At 33.8% G+C, this 25210-nt stretch overlaps 1 long non-coding RNA gene across 2 annotated transcripts; it reads right to left on the bottom strand.

Moving 5' to 3' along the window:
- Positions 1–9188: 9188 nt before the first annotated feature.
- LOC137631953 (uncharacterized) lies at positions 9189–24319 on the bottom strand. Of its 2 annotated transcripts, XR_011041960.1 has the most exons (4): positions 24166–24319; positions 15707–15900; positions 13740–13900; positions 9189–9389 (listed from the first exon to the last, which is right to left on the bottom strand). It is a non-coding gene; the product is annotated as an uncharacterized lncRNA (long non-coding RNA). The 2 variants fall into 2 exon arrangements; XR_011041959.1 differs by lacking the exon at positions 9189–9389 and having other exon boundaries at positions 13696–13900.
- Positions 24320–25210: the final 891 nt, after the last annotated feature.

A 25210-nucleotide genomic window follows, 5' to 3' on the forward strand; every position in this document is an offset into this window, starting at 1 on the left:
TGGTATATGTATGTATGTATGTTCTTTTTCCACTAGGAGAACTGGTAGTGTTACTCATTAGGTAAATGTTTGTGGTAGCTCTAGGTTTCGTATCTAGTTTTTGAACGTCTTTTGGCAGAACTTCTAAATAGTAGATATGCTGAAGGTTCATTTGTTCCTTAGTTTGCAATTTGGCCAATGCAAAGGGCTTGGTACGTGATACTCCTACAATCTCCAATGCTATACAGAATGACCTTTATGTTTAGTGCTGCCTTTGAGATTGTTAATCATGAGGCCTTTGTCCTCAAACTCAAACAGTTAGGAATAGGTGGGTGTTTTCTTGGCATTATTATTGAATTAGTGATATATTGCAAAGAGCCATTGTTGATGGGCACCACAGTGAACATAGTTGTGTGATATCTGGTGTTTCTCTGGGTAGTGTTGTTGGTCCACTACTTTCATGGTATTGTGTATACACGCGTACTGGAGCTACGTAGAAATGTGCCCAAGAGAATAGTGTAGTTTAACATACTCAAAGGGAAGTGTTCTCAACTAGGGAGATATTGGTATTTTCAAAGCCTCAAAGGCATATGACATTTCTTGAAATATTCGTGCAATGTTAAGTCTCTCTTGTAGCACGCTCTTTGCTCATCTATGCCTCCGTTCCTCTGAAGATATTAAGTTGTACGAACTGTTGGGTTTTACCTAGTTAGCCTTAGAAAGCTAGAATGTCTACTCAATATGCCAGTTTGGGTGATGTGTTTGACAGTAAGCAGAGTAATGAGAAACTCAATTTTCATTCCTGTCTTCCTGAGGCTAAACTAGTAATTTTAGCTTTTTGGTTCTGAAATTAAAATGGTCTTGGTGGAACATGATGCTTATGGATGTATAGACAGTTTGACTTTTTTATATAAAAACTGCTGATTTCTTAGCTCCTAAGTTCTGTTATTTTGTGCAAGTTATCAGGAAGAGATTCTTTTTGGCATTTTGGAGAACTTGTAAGGTTGAATTCATTATGTGAGTTACTTTTTGTGATTGTTCTAGCTCCCATATTATCCAGTTTTTGAATGTCTTTTGTAAACATATAAATAGGTATGTTGAAACTAATCAAATGTTCCTGAGTTTGCAATTTGGCTTTTGCAAAGTCAGTGGAGCATATGATGCTCTATCTACAATATCCAGAGTTGTACAAAAATCCCTTTATTATGGTTAGGAAGTTAGTCTGACTGGCCTTGATTTTAGTACCTCCATTGACAGTGATAATCATGATCCTTTTCTTCAAACTCATAGTTGGGATTATGTGGGTCTTGTCTTAGCATTTTTATTGATGTTTTAAGCACAGTAATAAATTGTTGGGACGAGGCCCTTTATGTCAATAGGCGTAGGAAGAGGTGGTGATGAATAGATTGTGGCAGAGTTGTTGTTGATTGGCACCATATTGAATTTAGGAAAGTGATATCTGGTGTTCCTCTGGGTAGTGTTCTTGGCCCATAGCTTTTCATGCTATGTACATGTATACTAGAGGTACACAGAAGTGTGGCAATACTATTTAATCCAAAGAGAATAGTATACAATAGTTTGGAAACATACACAATGATGTGTTTTAACTAGGGAGGTTTTTGTATTTTCAAGGTCTCAAAGGCATGCAATTATTTACATCGGTACACATCTCATTGTATATACTGTAATGTAGGCATTGCTTAAATGATTTTGCAATATAGTCTGTCCCCTGCGGCATGCTCCTTAGCCATTTATGCCTCTGTTCCTCTGTAGATATTTAGTTTTATAAACTGATGGGTTTTATCCAGTTAGCCTTACGAGGCTTGAATGCCTACTGTATGTCAGATGGGTTGATTTGTTTGGCAGTAAGCAGGGTAATAAGAAACTAGATCCTAATGTCTTTCTGAATCTAAACTAACCATGCTTTTAGGTTCTGTAAAATTAAAATGCACATGATTTACCTTGGTGCTTATGGATGTCTAGACTCCAATGGTATTTATCCTTAGTTCTTATAAAGACTGGTTATTTCTTAGCTCATAAGATTTTTATTTTATGCAAGTTAGCAAGAAGAGGATTTTTTACTTTTTGGAGAACTGGTAAAGTTACTCCATTAGGTAAATGTGTTTGTGCTGGCTCAGTTCCCATATCTATTTTTTTAATATGTTGTCAAAACATCAAAATGGGTTTGCTAAAGGTAGTCAATCTGTTTCCTAGTTTGCAAATTGACTGCAAAAGTCTTGGAATATATGATGCTCATCTTAAAATCTTTCAATGCTGTACAGAAATCCTTTTATTGTGGTCAGGAAGTTAATGTGATTTGTCTTGGTTGTAGTGCTGTCTTTGTCTGTGCTAATAATGAGGCTTTAGTGTTGAAACTCAAAAACATTTGGGAATTGGAGGCTCTTTTCTTAGCCTTATTATTGAATTTATAAGTACGTTAATAGACTGCAAAGAGTAGTTGTTGATGGGCATCATAGTGTATGTAGGAAAGTCATGTCTCCTGTTCCTCAGGGTAGTGTTCTTCGTCCATCACATTTTTCATGCTATACACACGTGTGTGGTTTGACGTAGAAAACAATCTCTTTGCTTATGCAGTTGATGCTACGCTTTGCCTTAATTTCATCTCTTGAATGTAGATCAGGGGTTGTCAAAACCCTTTATGGATATCTAGGTATAATTAGTGTAAGGTGCAAATTGTGGGGCATGAAGTTGAACTCAAACATAACTCTTAAAAGTATGAATGGAAGTAGGTAGAGGACAGTGGCTCCTCAACATCCAGATCTTTGCATTGATAGTTTCTTTAACTCTATTCAACTTTAAAATTTTAAGTGTTAATTCTTGGTAGTAAATTATCTTTTCAGAAACATTTTCTGTTTCTGCATCAATAATATAAAGAAAGGGCATATTGAAAAAGTAAGTGTTTCAGTGATCAATCTATTCTGAAGAATATTTTAGAAAATTTCCTGCCTTGTTTGGAGTACTGTATTGTTCATCTATCTAGTCTTCAGGTGCTGTCTTGTCTTAATTTAGACAAAAACATGGTCTATTAAATTTCTTAATCATGATCTAGATATTGATATCTTGCATAGTTATTCACTTTGTTCTTTATGCCTGTTGCATAAAATTGTTCATAGTTCTGACCATCCTTTGCCTTTGGTTAATACTAACAATCTTACTTTCTCCACCATAAAGCTCAATACTACACAGTATTCCAGAAGTTTTACTCTATCTGTGACCAGATTGAAATATTCTTCCTAACCTTGCGTTTAATCAGTGGCTCTGCAGAAGTTAAACTTTTTATTTTGATCAGTCATCATAGTTTATATATGAAAGAACTGTTCTATTTTTGTTGCTGATCTTATTGTTTTATATTCATTATTCATTGCTTCTCATCATAGTTTATATATGAAAGAACTGTTCTATTTTTGTTGCTGATCTTATTGTTTTATATTCATTATTCATTGCTTCTCATAGTTTATTGCCATACTTCCTTTCCTTGCTGGGCTAGTTTTCCTTATTGGAGTCTTTGGGTCAATAGCATCTTGCTTTTCTAATTAGGGTTGCAGCTTAGCTAGTAACAAAAACTAGCCTTGAAGCTGAGGCCACTACCTCCATGAAAGTCGTACTGGACAAAGAAGTATCACCTTAATTTCTAAGGTTTCATTTATATTGATTTTGAAAAGGCTTTGGGTCTGTATTATCCAATTTTGAAAAGGTGATTTTGAAAAGGCTTTGGTTCTGTATTATCCAATTTTGAAAAGGTGATTTTGAAAAGGCTTTGGTTCTGTATTATCCAATTTTGAAAAGGCTTTGGTTCTGTATTATCCAATTTTGAAAAGGCTTTGGTTCTGTATTATCCAATTTTGAAAAGGCTTTGGTTCTGTATTATCCAATTTTGAAAAGGCTTTGGTTCTGTATTATCCAATTTTGAAAAGGCTTTGGTTCTGTATTATCCAATTTTGAAAAGGCTTTGGTTCTGTATTATCCAATTTTGAAAAGGCTTTGGTTCTGTATTATCCAGGCAGTCAGACCTAGATAATAGGCCAAAAAATTTTACTTATCCACGACTTTCTGGTGTTCATATTTTATCAGTGATTGTTTAAACATGGTTTAGGTTGGTAATTGCAAGAAAGGGGTATGCAGTCATAACATTCATACCGAGTAACTACAGTTTTGGATAAAAGTGGTTATTAGGATATGAAAACTGAATGAAAAATACAACTGGCATTATCATTTGACTTTTGTGGAAAGCTATCCAGAAATATAGAGCAATGGCTGCCTTTTTTTAATATAGTTTAGGGTAAATAAGAGAAGCCGTTTTATATGAAAAAATTAAATTTGTATTTTGAAATTTCTGGTAAACCACCTTAGATATTTTAAATAATTTGCATATAATTCATTTCTTACATTAGAGAAATGCCATTTTAATTTTGTATTGGTAATTATTTTTCTTGTCAAAAACTTTGCATTGCATTTAAACTTTAATTTGGGATTGAAATTAGCAAATTAGTTGCTTATCTATTATACTCAATTATATTTCTGTATCCATTATCAGTTGAAAAATCTATTTATTAGGAAATTGTTTTCAGAATGGACTAAGAGTTTTCAAGGTATTTTTTAAAATTAGAATTAAACCCAATTTGGTGAATTTCTCTTATTTTCAGTTTCTCAAAATTCAGTTTGTAATAATTATTAGGAAAAAAGTTTTGTTTTACTTTTTTAGAAGCTTGTACGATAGATAACCCTTATAATTTTGTAAGGGTTGAGGGTTGAAAAAATACTAAGTATACACATACATTAAAGTAATTTTTTATTCATTAAAATTTGTTAATAAATATTCCAATATTTAATAATTATTTTGGATTTGCAGAAACGGAGAAACACCTACTCGTAAATCTGCTTTTCCTGAAGAACAAAAGAAGATTGTTTCTACTAGTAAATTATTGTCTTATAGTAAATTAGTGTCTTAAAGAGTTTCTGCTATTCTAAGAACTCTGTTGCTACAGCTACTGGGTCTTGATGACTTCGTGAAGTCCAGTAGGTTAGTTGCTGATGCTCTTGAAGTAAATATGCCGATCTTGAGAAGACTGCTACTACAATTACTGTTCTGTCGTAATAAGAGATGCTGTTCATAAGGTGACTGCTAACCACAGCTACTCCACTTAAAATCTGCTTCTATTAGAGAGGATATGCTGTTTTCAAGAAGGCTGACAGCAGAGAAGATGGTTTTCCCAAGCACACTGCTGCTGTTAAGATAACAGCTATTGCTCCAGAAGTCTGCTTCTACCAGAGAAGCATGAGATGCTGTTCAAGAAGATTGCTACTGCTCCGAGAGAAGTTGCTATTCACAAGATGACTTGCTGCTCCGGAAGTTTGCTTCTTTCTTCTGTTAGAGATTGCTACTGTTTTTGAAGTCTGCTTCTACAGGATATGCTGTTCTCAAAGCTTGATTCTACTAGAGATGATGATTAAGAAGCTTGATTCTACTAGAGATGATGATTAAGAAGACTGACAGCAGAGAACATGGTGTTTCCAAACAGACTGCTGCTGCTAAGAAAACTGCTATTGCTCCAGAAGTCTGCTTCTAGTAGCGAAGACGTTGTACTGAAGAAGATTGCTGCTGCACTTGTAGGACTGGTAGCTGTTATATTCTTGATGTCTACTTCTACCAGAGAAGAGATGCTGTTCAAGAAGATGGGTACTGTTCCAGAAGTCTGCTTCAATTAGAGAAGATGCTGTTCCCAAGATGACTACTGCTGCTCTGGAAGTTTGCTTCTTCTGTTATAGAAGTAAAATGCTACTATATTTGAAGTCTGCCTCTACTATATATGTTCTCAAGAAGACTACAGGATATGCTGTTCACAATGCTGCACTTGTAAGACATATATATTCTAGAAGTCTTCTTCTACCAGAGAAAATAACGTTCTTAAGATGATTACTGCTCTGGAAGTCTGCTCCTACTAGAGAAGATGCTATTCCCAAGATGACTTACTGCTCCGGAAGAAATGTTACTGCTCCGGAAGAAATGTTGCTGTCCTTGAAGTCTGCTTCTACTAGAGGAGATGATGATGTTCTCAAGAAGCCTGACAGCAGAGAAGATAGTATTCTCAAGCAGACTACTCCTCTTGAAGTTATATCTCCCTCTAGCAGAGAAGCTGCTGTTTCAGAAGTCCAGAAATCTTCTTCTCCACTATACGTGAAACTGCATCTACTACAGAAGAACTATGTAGACTGCTACAGCTCTTGAAGTCGGGTTGTTTGCAAGTAAACTGCTACTGTTCTCAAGAAGACTGCCGCTGCTTCCACCAGAGATGTTGTTCCCAAGAAAACTACTAATGCTCTTCAAGTCTGCTTCTACTAGAGTAGAGAAGCTTTTCTAAAGAAGACTGCTATTCCACTTGAAGTTTACTTTGAATAGAGAAGCTGCCGTTCACAAGAAAACTGCTACTGTTCATGACGTCTGCTTCTACTAAAGATGAAACTGCTCTTAGTAGAAACTTAAGTGATGGTGTTCTTAACAGCTCACTACTATTGCACTTAAGGTCTGCTTCTACTAGTGAAGATGCTGGTGCTCAAGAAGATTGTTACTACAGCTACTTATGTCTACATGCTTTTAATGGTCTTAATACTGTATAGATTCTTCTTGTAGTAATGACACTTCCAAGAAGACTGGTTCTACTGTATGTAGCTACTGCTCTGCTCTCAACGTCTGGTTCTACTGTAGCTACTGCTCTGCTCTCAACGTCTGCTTCTTCCAGTAGAGATGTTTTTAAGACAGCTATTCCTGCTCTTAAATGTTGCTGCAGCCTATATAATTTATATCAACTATTGTCCTCTCTACCTGAAAATAAAATGTAACTATATATCTTATATCCTTTATTCCTAAAAAAGTGATTTTAGATATCTTTGTTTGGTTTTAGCAATGATGGCATTAAAAATTACATTGATCACCCGATATGACAAGTCCGAGTTTATTCCGAATAATTTATATAGCTCACAAAAATTACTTCACCCTATTGCTAATAGAAAGCACCATATGTAAACAAAACATTCAAATTATTTCCATACAATACACTATAATATCCCCAATCTTATCATGAAATGTGGAGGGTCTGACATGAGATTTTAGTATTAAAAGGATTGTAGAAGTATTATTATTAAAAGGATTGTAGAAGCAGCACAAGAAAATTTCCTTTTTTGATGATCACTTGGGAAACTTATTTGCTGAAAATTGCAAAAATTATAGTTTAGCTGCAATCCCACGGGCTACAACAAGGAAAATAGTCCATTGAGGAAAGAAAAACAGAAAGTAATGAATAAAGATGAACAGGAGATTAACAAAAACATTTGCTGGCAGTTTGAATTTGAACTTTTGAAGTTCTACTTTATTCAACTACCTGATTAGGAAGGTCATTCTACAACTTGGTCACAGCTGGAATAAAACTTCAAGAATACTGAACTATAGTATTGAGCCTCATGATGGAGAAGGCTTGACTATCAGAATTAACTGCATGCCTAGTATTACGAACAGGATGGAACTGTGCAGGATCATCAGAATGCAGAGGATGACCAGAATTATAAAATTTGTTATGCAATATGCATAAACAAATTGAACGACAGTGCCAGATATTAATATCTAGATCTGGAATAATAAATTCAAGAGACCGTAAGTCCTGTCAAACAAATTCAAATTAGAATCGGCAGTAGAAGACCAGACATGAGAATAGAGTTAAACAAGGTTGAATGAAAGAAAAAAAAATTCTGAAAGAAAAAAAAAATTCAGAATAGATTGACCACTGAAAATCTTAAACGACCGAGCCAATTTTTATGCAATTGAAGACAGACCTACTATGTTTCTCAAAAGCAAATTTGCTGTCTAGAATCACACTTAAATTTTAAGTTAAAATTTTTTAGTTAAACTGAGTTGAAGCAACATTTTCAATGCAGAGATCCGGAAGTTGAGTCACTGTCCTTGACCTATTTACAATCATACTTCTGAGTTTTGTTAGGATTTAACTTCATACCCCATAATTTGCTCCATGCACTAATTTTAGCTAGAACTCTAATGGATTCAGCAATCCCAGATCTACATTCACGAGATGGAATCGATGCAATGACTGTAGCATCATTTGCACATGCAACAAGCTTATTTGCTAGCAACAAGCTTATTTTCTAGGACAAACCACATGTCATGTGTATTACCAAGAACAGGAACACTATCCCGACAATCTGATCACAGGTAGAGTAAAACTTCTGGAGTACTCTGTAATATTGACCCTTAATGGTGGAGAAGGCATGACTTATACTAAATGTATACCTAGTATACAGGATGGTACAGTGGAACATCCGAATGCAAAGGGTGGTCACCTTAGCACAAGTTTTTGTCCAATAAATTAAGATGAGTTAGCAGCTCAAGACCAGAGTTGAATAATACTCGAAAAGGCAGAATGAGCTAAAAAATTTCTTCAGAAGAGATGAATCACTGAAAATCTGACTGTCAATAGGCCATTTTTGTGCAATTTAAGACAGACCGAATATTTCTCAAAGGAATTCGCAATCTAGAGTCACTAGTTTTCAAAGAACACGAAGTTTTTAAAGAATTTTATAGGTACAGGAACTTATTTAATGCACTGATCTGGATTCCTTCGACCTATTTACAATCATACTTGAGTTTTGTATGTGTTCAAACTTCAATTCCCCCTGATTTGCACCATAAACTTATTTTAACTTTATTTTTCTATTTTGCACTAATGCCACTACATGACCTCTATTGAATGATTGCATATTAATAGAAGGTAGTTTAATATATTACCATGCATTGTGAATTAAGATTTTAATGCCACTCATGCATGGCAGAGGTTAGGGGACATAGACAACGCCCTGGAGACAGACCATACTTCCATATGAAGCTAGACCCAGAAGGGAAAGGCATTGGCTGCTGCTGACTCAGCAGGTAGACCTACTGTATATGCTTCCTTTGCTCACAAGGATGGTGGGGTTGCAGACTACAATATTAATGGGTTTGGACAAATTTTCAAATACCATTAGGATTGGACAAATTTTCAAATGTCAATGTGATTGGACACATTTTCAAATACCAATGGGATTGGACAAATTTTCAAATGCCAATGGGATTGGACAGGAAATTCAAATGCCAATGGGATTGGACTTTTTTTTTTTTAATTTTCAAATGTTAATATAATACAGTACCTCCGATCTATATTCCGAAGCAATTCTCTCTCAGGCTTCCAGGATCAGCCAGCCATCGAGATACATCAATTGAGGACTAAACAGATGTACACCTGGCTCCTGTATATCATCTGCTATTATGTTCGATACCATTACAAACACCACGATTAACTTGTTCAGGATCCCCATTACACGCATTATAAGTACTGCATCTCATCTATCTGAAATTATACCTAAATTACTTTCGTTTCCAACTATTAAGCGTACTAAATTCAAGTTCACAATTTAATTTTTCAAATTACACAAAGAAATACAAAATTTACGTGTAATTATTTTGAAGTTAACCAAAAAAAATTCAGGAGGATATACATTTAAAATCAAAAAGACTGAAAAAGTTCATAACTAATCTTACTTAAATGTGCTTTCAAGCACTAAATCTACACATTGCTTTAAAATGATTGACGAATGTTATTAGCCTAGTAACGCTAATTGTATATAATATATTTCAAGAGTTGTGTTGGGGTATTAAAGCCAACACTTGTTGTTGGCACGGGCCTTTCCCTTGGTTGGGATAGTGTTCCTGTTCTTGGTAATACACATGACATGTGGTTTGTCCTAGAAAATAAGCTTGTTGCTAGCAAATAAGCTTGTTGCATGTGCAAATGATGCTACAGTCATTGCATCGATTCCATCTCGTGAATGTAGATCTGGGATTGCTGAATCCATTAGAGTTCTAGCTAAAATTAGTGCATGGAGCAAATTATGGGGTATGAAGTTAAATCCTAACAAAACTCAGAAGTATGATTGTAAATAGGTCAAGGACAGTGACTCAACTTCCGGATCTCTGCATTGAAAATGTTGCTTCAACTCAGTTTAACTAAAAAATTTTAACTTAAAATTTAAGTGTGATTCTAGACAGCAAATTTGCTTTTGAGAAACATAGTAGGTCTGTCTTCAATTGCATAAAAATTGGCTCGGTCGTTTAAGATTTTCAGTGGTCAATCTATTCTGAATTTTTTTTTTCTTTCAGAATTTTTTTTTCTTTCATTCAACCTTGTTTAACTCTATTCTCATGTCTGGTCTTCTACTGCCGATTCTAATTTGAATTTGTTTGACAGGACTTACGGTCTCTTGAATTTATTATTCCAGATCTAGATATTAATATCTGGCACTGTCGTTCAATTTGTTTATGCATATTGCATAACAAATTTTATAATTCTGGTCATCCTCTGCATTCTGATGATCCTGCACAGTTCCATCCTGTTCGTAATACTAGGCATGCAGTTAATTCTGATAGTCAAGCCTTCTCCATCATGAGGCTCAATACTATAGTTCAGTATTCTTGAAGTTTTATTCCAGCTGTGACCAAGTTGTAGAATGACCTTCCTAATCAGGTAGTTGAATAAAGTAGAACTTCAAAAGTTCAAATTCAAACTGCCAGCAAATGTTTTTGTTAATCTCCTGTTCATCTTTATTCATTACTTTCTGTTTTTCTTTCCTCAATGGACTATTTTAAATGAAATCAGGGCATCATAGCTAATTTACATTCGTCTTCCATTAAATCTTACTTCAAGTTCAATAGTTTTAATAGCGATAAATTATACAGACGCAGATTACTACCAAACCAATTGCAAAGTCTAGTCCAATATGGGTCCGACAAGCACCATAGGGGCCGAAATAAGTAAAGGTCATACGAGACTTATATCAATATCAGATTTACTTGAATTCCATTCAAAGTATACTCTCCAATTCTTATGGTTCAACTTTTCAATTAGGTATATAAGCATTGGCCACTTTTTTTCAAGTCAATACTGGTTCACATTTTAATTCTTCAAGAAGGTTTTCCGTTGTCCAAAGTGAAAAAACTAAGACCAAGAATACTGACCTAAATGGAGGGGAGTTTTTAAGTTCTGAATTAAGAGTTCAATCCAGATAGGATAACGAAATGGATGTTTATGCAAAGAGGTACTCCAAGAAAACAGTTAAAAACACGCCAGGAAAGTTATGTATAATCTAAAAGAAAAGCTAGTTTTAACACTGACAAATTAAACTTCCTTTAAAAGTTAATTAGCTATTATTCACCATTAAATGGTTCTATATAATGTATGCAGGTAAATGTACTGTATACACGAATAAAGCTCTAAGCTTGACTAGAGGGTAAGAGCAACTAAATTAATTACAAATGACGAAGTGTAAGTTTGGCCATTTAAAAAAAATTCCAAGTTAGTCTCATTTTGCAATTTTATGAATTACGCTCTATTTCAAATAATAATTTGGTAGATGTACTAAAATGCAAAAAAAAAAAAAAAAAAAAAAAAAAAAAAAAAAGAAAAAAATAGTACATTAGTTCCTTCGTATCTACTAAACCATTGAGGTAAACTACGTTGTGGCTGATCAAATAAAAGCAAACATTCGCGAAAGCACCAAATATAAGGCTTTAGAATATGCCTGGATTGAACTTTTCAGTCAGCACTGTAACAAGCAATTATAAAAGCAATTCATGAAATAAGACATTATGGAATTTTAGCAGGCTATAAAATAAGATTGACAAGCAAATGCTTTGAAGATTAAATTTATTGGGAAAGTTAGTTTTTTAGTTTACCATTGCATTTGGTCACTAATAGCCAAACTTTATACTATAAGTCCTTAGTAGTAGCTTTTAGCCTTTTTGTCAATATCCCATTTTGTGACTGCCAGTCAGCTACCAATGATAACAAGCCAAATAAAATCGAACTCAAGTAATGTCATCAATAAAATGAACGAAGTCAAAACTACACAACCTGCAATATTTCAATACCTTTAAATTTTTAGGCAGCATTTACCTACAAATTTCTTAAATAACAATAAATATCCAAGTTCCTCCCTGACCAGCCTTCAAAAACACCTTAAAATTGTCTAGGGACAATGAAAATCACTGCACCAAGGAATCGTCTGTAGTTGGCACTAGCTACTTGACAAATATTTATAGGTAGGAGACACTGACATCTGATACCAAAAAAAAATTTGCCTGGAATCACACCTTCATTGTTTTATACTTGTTAACACTTATCAACTTTCGTATTACCTCAAATATAAAACCGATTAATGGTACCAAATATGGACTTGCAAAGGTAATTTGCAGAAATTCATTTTGCAACAAATTACATTAAATACAATCACCATCCAAAAATTACAACAATGTTCATTATCAAATAAACCGTATTTTACAATTTCTGAAATTATGATCTATGCCCTAGTAGTGCCGACCATACTGCAAATTATTATCTTGTCCACGAGGTTTATTTTTTTCTTCAGTTTACCAGACATTTCACCTTCCAAGTTTGTCTAATATTAACTATAAATTTGAAGGTGCCTTTCACAGATCAGCAATCCGCAACTTAAAATGTTGCAATACACTTAAATTGTACCAAGCTAAGCACACTTGGCAAATTATCCTAATTTAAAATATTTTCATTCTGATATAAAAGTTTGGATTAATTGTTTACCACCAGTTAAAATTTTAGGAGTCCTTACTCCAGCTTTCTCAAGGACAAAATTCTGCAATGTCTAAGAGCAACCTCAGATTTTCCATACCAGACTGATTACTGGAATCTATTACCAAGAGCAACCTCAGATTTTCCATACCAGACTGATTACTAGAATCTGTAATAAAGAGCAACCTCAGATTTTCCATACCAGACTGATTACTGGAATCTATTACCAAGGGCAACCTCATTAGGGTAACCTCAGATTTTCCATACCAGATTGATTACTGGAATCTATTACTAAGAGCAACCTCAGATTTTCCATACCAGACTGCTTACTGGAATCTATTACCAAGAGCAACCTCAGATTTTCCATACCAGACTGATTACTGGAATCTATTATACCAAGAGCAACCCCATTTTCCATACCTGACTGATTACTGGAATCTGTTATACCAAGAGCAACCTCAGATTTTCCATACCAGACTGATTACTGGAATCTGTTATACCAAGAGCAACCTCAGATTTTCCATACCAGACTGATTACTGGAATCTGTTATACCAACCTCAGATTTTCCATACCAGACTGATTACTGGAATCTGTTATACCAACCTCAGATTTTCCAAACCAGACTGATTACTGGAATCTATTATACCAAGAGCAACCTCAGATTTTCCATACCAGACTGATTACTGGAATCTATTACCAAGAGCAACCTCAGATTTTCCATACCAGACTGATTACTGGAATCTATTACCAAGAGCAACCTCATTTTCCATACCAGACTGATTACTGGAATCTATTACCAAGAGCAACCTCAGAGTTTCCATACCAGACTGATTAGTGGAATCTATTACCAATTTCAAGTGATTACTGTTTGAATACCAAGCCTTATAAAAACAATTACATTAATAGTTAACACATTTAAAAAGTCCTGGAGAGGCTATTCCTATATCAAAGTCAATATATTCAAAACTGTTCATAAACACCTCGTTGCAATGGCACCAAAGAAAATGGGTTTAGTTTACCACCACCACCATATTAGGTTTCAAATAAAATCTGTTAAAAGGTTATCAAGCTATATTACTTTCACAGAATACACTTACAATAAAAGTAGACTTAATTTATCTTCAAATAAAAAGTTTCTTGAAGTATTTGTTTAAAAATAGCCTTAGTTTGTCCCGTAGATCCAACCTCAGTAGACATTTTGAGCTTTCTTGAAAGAGGTCTTACGCCGATATAATACGGTACTCCCAAAAGCTTGTACCTAAAATAATAATGAACAAAAGTTAATGCTTTCAATATTAATGGTGTATTTCAGCAATATAAACAAGGTATAATCCTTTTTACAGTTTTAAAATTCAATAAAAACTGATTTGATAAAGGCAATCCTGTTTAAAATTCAATAAAAACTGATTCGGTAAAGGCAATCCTGTTTAAAATTCAATAAAAACTGATTCGGTAAAGGCAATCCTGTTTAAAATTCAATAAAAACTGATTCGGTAAAGGCAATCCTGTTTAAAATTCAATAAAAACTGATTTGGTAAAGGCAACCCTGTTTAAAATTCAATAAAAACTGATTTGGTAAAGGCAACCCTGTTTAAAATTCAATGAAAACTGATTTGGTAAAGGCAATCCTGTTTAAAATTCAATAAAAACTGATTTTGTAAAGGCAATCCGGTTTAAAACTTCAATAAAAACTGATTTTGTAAAGGCAATCCTGTTTAAAATTCAATAAAAACTGATTTGGTAAAGGCAATCCTGTTTAAAAGTTCAATAAAAACTGATTTGGTAAAGGCAATCCTGTTTAAAAATTCAATAAAAACTGATTTGGTAAAGGCAATCCTGTTTAAAAATTCAATAAAAACTGATTTGGTAAAGGCAATCCTGTTTAAAATTCAATAAAAACTGATTTGGTAAAGGCAATCCTGTTTAAAATTCAATAAAAACTGATTTGGTAAAGGCAACCCTGTTTAAAATTCAATGAAAACTGATATGGTAAAGGCAATCCTGTTTAAAATTCAATAAAAACTGATATGGTAAAGGCAATCCTGTTTAAAATTCAATAAAAACTGATTTTGTAAAGGCAATCCTGTTTAAAATTCAATAAAAACTGATTTGGTAAAGGCAATCCTGTTTAAAATTCAATAAAAACTGATTTGGTAAAGGCAATCCTGTTTAAAATTCAATAAAAACTGATTTGGTAAAGGCAATCCTGTTTAAAAATTCAATAAAAACTGATTTGGTAAAGGCAATCCTGTTTAAAAATTCAATAAAAACTGATTTTGTAAAGGCAATCCTGTTTAAAATTCAATAAAAACTGATTTTGTAAAGGCAATCCTGTTTAAAATTCAATAAAAACTGATTTTGTAAAGGCAATCCTGTTTAAAATTCAATAAAAACTGATTTGGTAAAGGCAATCCTGTTTAAAATTCAATGAAAACTGATTTTTAAAGGCAATCCTGTTTAAAATTCAATAAAAACTGATTTTGTAAAGGCAATCCGGTTCAAAAATTCAATAAAAACTGATTTTGTAAAGGCAATCCTGTTTAAAATTCAATTAAAACTGATTTGGTAAAGGCAATCCTGTTTAAAATTCAATAAAAACTGATTTGGTAAAGGCAATCCTGTTTAAAAATTCAATAAAAACTGATTTGGTAAAGGCAATCCTGTTTAAAAATTCAATAAAAACTGATTTTGTAAAGGCAATCCTGTTTAAAATTCAATAAAAACTGATTTGGTAAAGGCAATCCTGTTTAAAATTCAATAAAAACTGATTTTGTAAAGGCAATCCTGTTTAAAATTCAATAAAAACTGATTTGGTAAAGGCAATCCTGTTTAAAAATTCAATAAAAACTGATTTGGTAAAGTCAATCCTGTTTAAAAATTCAATAAAAACTGATTTGGTAAAGGCACATCCTATTGATTTTAGTATCATTAAAAACTAAACGCAAGACTAAGTTACCTTATGTTCTTAGATGTACCCAAACTGCAACAATTTTCTAACATTTTATAACATTTTACAACCTTAATATATCTCATATTAAGAAAAATAACTTAAAAATACTCTTACCTTCCGAGATTTATATCATGGCTATAGGATTTGCAATGTGTAAGATTAAATGTTTTTTCCTTTCATTACTTATTTCCACAGTTGAAGCGGTTGGGATTATAGCATCCTGCTTTTCCAACTAGGGTTGTAGATTAGCAAGTAGTAACTGTATATTTGTACTCTTGTAACAGCTTCAAATATTAGAAATCGTCACCCTGGAAAGGAAAAAATTTTAGTTACTAACTTTCAAGAAATCAAAAATTGTGAATAGAATATTAGCTAAAATTAACTAAAATAACCAGTTTGCTAAGCTAACATCCAAGCAGGTCACTCCTTGTATGGTAACTTAAACCTGCTCTACTAATTCTTACGCAGGTGGAAAATAAAATTATCCAAAGTAATTAGATATGGAGGTAAATCCTTGAGAATTCTAAGGATAAGTCATGTGAATTTCTACTATCAATCTATTTTTCTAAATACGAGAGATATTTGAACAACACATTCTACATGATACTATGTGTTTTAAAATTTTCTGGCATTACGCCCAGACCTTGCAAAAACATTATCACCAGTATTAGCTCATGGAAAAAGCTTTATTGACTGTTTCTTTAGGAATACCAACATTTGACGAATTAGTGAGAAAATGTATTTTAAGCTTGTTTCAAAGAGCAACGAGTTCAATAAACCACTTAATTTGTGCAATTTTTAACAGTGGTAGTTTTAAGAAATCGTTTGTTTTTAAAGAGTGGTCTAAACACACTGTTTAGACCTTATTCTATTCCTAATATATTTGTAGATAACTTAATTTTATTGAAATATTTTGTATATGGCTCTACAGCTGAAATAAAGAATTTGAATTTAATTTGAATTTGAATTTAATTTGAATTTGAATAATGTTATTTCAAATAAATGAAAAATTTCAAATCAATGAAAAACTTCAATACGTCGCAAGAATTGTGAAGATAAAGCCATTCTAAAGAACGTTAAGTTACAAGCTAAATCGAAAATTTAAATATTACTGAATTTAATATCACCAAAACTGCTATTTAGGACAATTTTAGCTCTCCATTTGTCGAACACTTAAAGCCGAAGGACCTAGCCGAATTCCCATGCAATGCTTTTTATCCCTCTTCACAAAGCTACTTGGTACTTATAAAAGGTTTAAAGTCCACTCATGGTCGCCGAGGCAAGGGACAGTGACAATGCTATAGAGACTGACCTTGTATACATATAATCATGATCAGCACCCAAGACCCCTCTCCACCCAAGCTAGTGCCAAGGATGGACAGGCAATAGCTGGTGATGACTCAACCAGAGATCTATAGGTTTCCCCAAACCCTTCATTCTTAGCTCACAAGGAGGGTGTGGTTGCAGCGACCAAAGCAACTAAAGGGTTTGAGCAGGACTAACTCCAGTTTGTAATTTTAAGTTATTGAAATACATACCGTTCAGACAGGTGGCAATTATTAAAATTACTCAAAATGCTAAAACCACAACTGCTTAAAAAGTATTTACTGCAGACTTTTTACGAAAATTCTACTTCAATTAAAACTAATTCAAATACTATACAGTATTATTTCCCACGCTTTATTAAAAATTGCCTCCCTACAAGGAATAAAGCCAATTTAAACTGTTAAACCAGGTGGGTTCTTTACTAAACGTTCAGGGGAGACTAAATGACTACTAAAAACTGCCTTTGTTTTAAAGTTTTAAAAGTCTTATACCAAACAGATTACAACTTATTCTAATCAAAGTCTGGTATGCTCAAAGAATTGGGAACAGAAGTCTTACCTCAAAGCTAAATTATAATCATGATGCGACAATCCATACTGTATTAAGATTAAGACTTATGAACTAACATTAATTATTTCCAGTTTTTCACGAGTGGGAATTGGGAAGCAGCCTATAAGCTAAACAGAACGACCAAATTACAAGTTACTTCTCTACGGATTTTATAGTTTAGGCAAGTATCCCAAATCTGCTAGGGCCAAAATTTTTATTTCTATCTTAATAAAAGAATTTTTCATATTTTTCTAATACATCAGACCCAAACTGCAGGTGTAATAAAACTTATAACAGTTACACATGACAACTCCTGCCCGGCACGACACCCAAAAACACTGCCCGGCACGACACCCAAAAACCCCTGCCCGGCACGACACCCAAAAACCCCTGCCCGGCACGACACCCAAAACCCCTGCCCGGCACGACACCCAAAACCCCTGCCCGGCACAACACCCAAAACACCGCCCCCTTAACTCTCGACTGTGTTACATTGCACATGTTCCGGCCAGGCCCGAGGGCAGAACATTTTAAAAATATTATAAGACTTAAGACATACCATGGAGGACAAATTAAGCCAAAGTTTAATATAAAATTAGACAACTGCATTTTTCCTTGAATAAAAGTTAGAAAAAAAAACTTTGCTGCTTTTTCGTTGAAAAACGTATCAAGATTTCAATTCTTCCCAATTTGACCAAGAAAATCTCTTGTAAACTAGATATGTTCGGGCTCCCATGCGCTGTTGAACTAGGGCTCAACTAGCTTAAGGATATCTTACTCTGGGGTAAGAGAGAATGCACTCAAGTTTTCTTGCTATTTAAATGCAGGGTTTCACCCAGCATTGCCTAAATATATCATGCAGTATAGAAGGTTTTACTGCCTTCTGCGTAAACCTTAATAAAATTCTAAAAACTTTCCTTCTGCAAAAAAAGGAATTACAGTACTTCTTTAGAGATTTAATACAAGTGGTCCTTAAATTCTCACTCAAAATATAAGATTCCTGAGAATAGTATTTAAGTGAATTAATAAAATTCACAAAAAAAGCAAAACATTGCCCGGCCTTTATTCAATCATAAGATTAATCACTAACTTAATAAAACAATATTTTGGATTCCCAACACTTCATTTGGTCTAAAGACAGATTTTCATGCCCTGTAAGCTTTACAACTAGGGTAATGTTCGCGTAGGCATAGCTTACGTTTACCTACCGGTAGGTCAGAAATTTTTACTTTTTCAAATATATATCTCGTGTAATGTTCGACCCTTAATTTTTAACTGAAAAATAGGCCTTCAAAAATCGAACATTACACGAGTATATACGGTAGCTTTTATTCATACCAGAACCTTAATTCATGTAACAAAATTATGATGTTGAATTACATTCAAACTTGGAATAGCTGATAAAATTCAAAGTTTTGCTAGTAACCATGGTTATTATTATTATTATTATTACTATCCAAGCTACAAACCTAGTTGGAAAAGCAAGATGCTATAAGCCCAGGGGCTCCAACAGGGAAAAATAGCCCAGTGAGGAAAGGAAATAAGGAAATAAATAAATTTAGAGAAATTAACAATAAATGATTCTAGAATAAGTAACAACGTCAAAACAGACATGTCATATATAAACTATTAACAACATCAAAAACAAATATGTCATAAATAAACTATATAAAAAGACTCATGTCCGCCTGGTCAACAAAAAAGCATTTGCTCCAACTTTGAACTTTTGAAGTTCTACTGATTCAACCACCCGATTAGGAAGATCATTCCACAACTTGGTAACAGCTGAAATAAAACTTCTAGAGTACTGCGTAGTATTGAGCCTCGTGATGGAGAAGGCCTGGCTATTAGAATTAACTGCCTGCCAAGTATTCCGAACAAGATAGAATTGTCCAGGGAGATCTGAATGTAAAGGATGGTTAAGGGTTGAATAGCTGACAAAACCAAACTGTAAAGGCAACTTAAACTTAATTACTCTATCTAAAACTAACATTACCATCCAGATCAAGCTTGTCTATATTACAATAAGAATCACTCCCGGCTACGCTTGGCTGGGTTGCCAATTATCTATTTCACTGGATGTCTAGTTTACACATTACTCTATGGTAAGATTACATTAAGATGCCTGAAACTTATATCACTATTTGAAACTTCAATATTCATCCTGAATAAATAGTAAATTTGGTGAAAGGGCTTTTAGCTACTGTGCGCCTAGACACTATAATAAACTGCCAACTGAAATGAAGGACCTAAAGGGAGCAATTGAATTTAAGAAACTAAAGACTACTTTTCACAAGATCATATGATTTGGAGGATGCTACAATCAAAGAATTGTATAAGTTATAATGAAAAAGTTTCGTTAGATTAATATGGACCCGCCCGAGAAGTAGTTCACTCGACTTCAGTGGAGGGTCGGATTTAAACCCAAAACAAGTAAACAAGTAAGAATACAGGCAAAGTTCATGACTTCAGAATACAAAGCAGACAAAAATCGGACAATATTACAAATGACAATTACAATATTGGTAAACAGTTAAACCATATTTCACGTTATTCGAATTTCCAATGACTTTCAGATCCAACGCCCACCTAACTGTTTGAGGAACTGTCTTTTGTCGAGCCAATCCGAGCATACTCCACCTATAATCAGTGTCTTTTTATAGTTATTTATGACATTTGTTTTTGATGTTAATAGTTTATATGTGACATGTGTTTTGATGTTACTTTTTTTAGAATGATTTACAGTATTGTTAATTTGTTCTCCATTTATTTCCTTGTTTCCTTTCCTCACTGGGCTGTTTTTCCCTGTTGGAGCCCCTGGGCTTGTAGCGTCTTGCTTTTCCAACTAGGGTTGTAGCTTGGATAGTAATAATAATAATATCCATATTAATGATTCGACAACCTTAAAACCATTTGGGGAAAGCTAATATAAAGCAGTCTTTAGATACCATTTTCAGGGACCAAAAGATCATCTCGGCAGACGAGAATATTTTATCGAGATCAATTTGACTAACCCCATAAGTTGAGTGAACAAGGATAGAGAAATTAACCGAGAAATTAACCTAAGAAATTAATATGAGTAGGCGCTCTTGACTAAAAGCCTATTTTAATTTCACTGTTGCAATGAATTCACACCCACTTTCACCATCAGCATTTCGATTCTCAAAATAACGTTAAGACCTTTCCCAATAAGGATATTGTTTATATAAAATTTTAAGCCAATATTGTTAATGCACAGGCGTATCTCAAAGCCTGAGCTACATCAATTATTCAAGGAAAGTTTCTAGGTTTAAAATACTATTTACTATCTAACAGCTTTTGGCTGAATTTTTGTTAACTCTGAATGCACAAACAATTCTATTTTAAAAACTTTCTAATCTAGTTTCAAATGGAAAAAGTTTAACACCATTCCGAGCAATAAGCTAAAACACTGAAAATAAATTTTTAGATCAGGAAAGGATATCGGGTTGGTTTTGCATACCCTAATCATTAAGTTCTAAAAGTGCAAAGGGGGTCCAGTTAAAACCTATTGGTATGAAATCCTACTCTGCCAAAAGTCTCCTACTCTGCCAAAAGTCTCCTACTCTGCCAAAAGTCTCCTACTCTGCCAAAAGTCTCCTACTCTGCCAAAAGTCTCCTACTCTGCCAAAAGTCTCCTACTCTGCCAAAAGTCTCCTACTCTGCCAAAAGTCTCCTACTCTGCCAAAAGTCTCCTACTCTGCCAAAAGTCTCCTACTCTGCCAAAAGTCTCCTACTCTGCCAAAAGTCTCCTACTCTGCCAAAAGTCTCCTACTCTGCCAAAAGTCTCCTACTCTGCCAAAAGTCTCCTACTCTGCCAAAAGTCTCCTACTCTGCCAAAAGTCTCCTACTCTGCCAAAAGTCTCCTACTCTGCCAAAAGTCTCCTACTCTGCCAAAAGTCTCCTACTCTGCCAAAAGTCTCCTACTCTGCCAAAAGTCTCCTACTCTGCCAAAAGTCTCCTACTCTGCCAAAAGTCTCCTACTCTGCCAAAAGTCTCCTACTCTGCCAAAAGTTTATTGGTATGAAAACCTACTCCAAACCTACTGGTCTAAAAACCTACTCCAAACCTCCTGGTCTAAAAACCTACTCCAAACCTCCTGGTCTGAAAACCTACTCCAAACCTCCTGGTCTGAAAACCTACTCCAAACCTCCTGGTCTGAAAACCTACTCCAAACCTCCTGGTCTGAAAACGTACTCCAAACCTCCTGGTCTGAAAACGTACTCCAAACCTCCTGGTCTGAAAACGTACTCCAAACCTCCTGGTCTGAAAACGTACTCCAAACCTCCTGGTCTGAAAACGTACTCCAAACCTCCTGGTATGAAAACATACTCCAAACCTCCTGGTATGAAAACATACTCCAAACCTCCTGGTATGAAAACATACTCCAAACCTCCTGGTATGAAAACATACTCCAAACCTCCTGGTATGAAAACATACTCCAAACCTCCTGGTATGAAAACATACTCCAAACCTCCTGGTATGAAAACATACTCCAAACCTCCTGGTATGAAAACATACTCCAAACCTCCTGGTATGAAAACATACTCCAAACCTACTGGTATGAAAACATACTCCAAACCTACTGGTATGAAAACCTACCCCCAAACATATTGGTATAAAAACCTAATCCAAACCTATTGGTATAAATACTTGTTACACCAAAAGTCAAATGCATAAATAGTTGGGAAAATACATGGCAGTGTAATTACCCAATATCACTAGTTCAATTACATAATGGTGCAATATCAATTAGAACACTTTACTCAATATTATCAAAATACCACAATATACATTACAAACCAGTCTAATTTCCTACAAACATTTTAGCATCATTCTATAATTTAACCATGACGTTCCTTGAATAGTCTTAACCTGTGCTTCGCTTTGTTAGCAATTATAAAACCTCCTATCAAACAAGATCGATTTGCAAGTGGTACACTACTTGATTTGGTGTTTATGACTAAAGCAATTGACAACACCTACATAAAAGTACAAGTAACACCTTGTAGGTATAATTGTCGAAATACTTAAAATTACAAAGTAACACCTATGAGCATAATTGACTGAAATTTCAAGTTACCAACCAATAACATGCCTTAACCTCTTTTTAAACAGCAGCAAACATCAAAACCAGAAAAATTTTTAACCTTATAATAACCAATTACACACTTAAGCTGTCTTTTACCCTTTCCTAAGCTGGTTTTCAGTATGTATTAGGGAGCCCAAAAATTGACTAAATTCTCCGCAAAATATCACAAATTTTAAGTAATTTATATTTTTCCTAACAGTACTTACCTCTACTTTCTTAGGAGTATCTGGGATCTCATTAAGTTAATGAGGAGATCCCAGATACTCCTAAGGAAGTAGTTAGAGGTAAGTACTCCGTGTTGGAATAAACACTAATTTACGCAATCACTTTGGGCTGCTTTCAAAAAAAAAAAAAAAAAAAAAAAAAAAAAAAAAAAAAAAAAACAGACTCAGTGTAGTTAAACTCTGAAGGCAAGTCGTAAGTTTAAAAATAAAGTACAAACATGTTTTCATGGAATTACGCACGGATTACAAAGTCGATTGGAGAGGCTTAAAAACAATCTCCTTGTCTGTTCTCAAATCTAGAATTATTTACTTATCCACAAATGTACGCTGAACGAAAAAAAAATAAAAAAAAAAAAAACCAGGTGTGATCGTTCAAATCTGAACAAAAAAAAATTCCTAGTGACGACCATCAGCAAATACTTGCCATAACTTCCGGAAATTTATTAAATTTCGAAAGTTTCGAGATTTTTTACTTTTATAAAATTAACTTGACAAATGCTAAGTACGGTCGCGTAGTTTCCTCACATAGGAAGAGATTAAAAAACGGTTATTATACACGCTTTGAAAAAAGTACTTTATCCTATAGTTAAATTTCAGTAGTACTTTAATATTTATCACTAAAACATCAATCTATTACTAATAGATAAGTTTCTGGAGCAGATATTAAATCAGAAAATTACTCAACATTTGAATAAAACAATCTTAATGTGTAGCCACTAATGATAATTACAAAAAACCAGATTAAAATTCTTGCTGGGGAGTCACGGTCTTCATATAATTAAGGAAAATTGACTAAAAATAAGAGATTAGTCTTAATTACGGAAATAAAACTTACCGCGGAGTCCCGGCCTTTCTTTCAATAAGAAAATTTGAAACTATTTTAGTAGTTACGGAAACAAGATCGAATAAAATTGGTCACTAATAAACGCGGAAAAAATACTAAAATGGAACAAAAAATCTATGGAATCAAAGATATGAAAATTACGAAAAATTAACACTTTAATAAAGCCATCTTAATGTGGAACTATCTAAAAACCAACGGAGTTACGACCTTATGAAATTACGAAAAATAAAATTTAAAAAATCTTACACTTCCAAATTTTCACAAGTACCGTTCAAGATAAAATAGTTAAGTTTAACCACTTAAAATTTTTTTAAAAATACACTTATAAATCACAAGTACCGTTCAAGATAAAATAGTTAAGTTTAACCACTTAAAAATGTTTTAAAAATACACTTATAAATCACAAGTACCGTTCAAGATAAAATATTTAAGTTTAACCACTTAAAAATGTTTAAAAAATACACTTATAAAAAAAAAACTGGAACCAATCTTGAGAAAAAACCAAATTTCCCAAACTCACCTTGAACTTTACACTGAAAATCTTGATGTTCACCCAGCATAGATTCACTCGCAAAATGACGACACGGGTCAAGTCACTTCCAAAGTCTCCTTCCCAAAGGATCTTAAAACATTTCGAAACTCGGCCAATCACAGCGTCCGTCTCACTTATTTCACTGAAAGGAGTGGAAAGTCGATTCTGATTGGCTGCGAGGAGTAACAAGGATTCGTAAATGGAAGGAAAATGAAACTTCTTTCAGGTAATACGTCAAACCAAAAAAGTGACATCTATTGGTAAGGTTGAAAATTAAAACAAATTTTCACTAAAGAATTTCAGAGGTAAAAATTGAAAACGTAATATATTTTGATGATTTTTTCAGCGTATTGAGACTGGATATATCCTACAAATATGTACTTGATTATTAATACAGGAATCGTTAACATTTTTACAATGAGGATTACGATTTATTTTTTTTATTTTGTTAAAATATTCGTAAGACAGACTGTTTAACATTAAAAATGTTAAAGATTGTAACGACGAAAATCATGTGGATATTTAACTATAATGTTTTTAACGTTATTTCAACAATTACAGATTTCAGCACTGGGTGTCATTGAAAATAAACGTGTTAATGATGAATAATCAATTTCAATATAAGGCAGTATAGTTTAATTTTGTATCGAAATATTACCCCAATCATGTATGCTGATGTAATTGATGGTCAATAGCTTTTGATAGAATGGCGAGAATATTTTTTCATGAACTTGAAATTACATTTTTCAGTTGTGATATTTTACGTCAAGAATTTTAATATTTTTCCCATGTATATTTTATGTTTGAAAACCCTCCAAACATTAGCCCAGAATAATAGCGCTATTCCTTTTATAAGACCGTCAAATAAATTTTACTAATCTCTCTCTCTCTCTCTCTCTCTCTCTCTCTCTCTCTCTCTCTCTCTCTCTCTCTCAAGTAAAAGATATTGCCTTCTCCCTTAATAGAAGTGTCAATAGCGTCTTGCTATTTTATTCATTTGAAAATTAAACCATTATCTCTCTCTCTCTCTCTC

The sequence above is a fragment of the Palaemon carinicauda genome, chromosome 40 (assembly GCF_036898095.1).
Source record: "Palaemon carinicauda isolate YSFRI2023 chromosome 40, ASM3689809v2, whole genome shotgun sequence".
NCBI classification, from domain to species: Eukaryota; Metazoa; Arthropoda; class Malacostraca; order Decapoda; family Palaemonidae; genus Palaemon; species Palaemon carinicauda.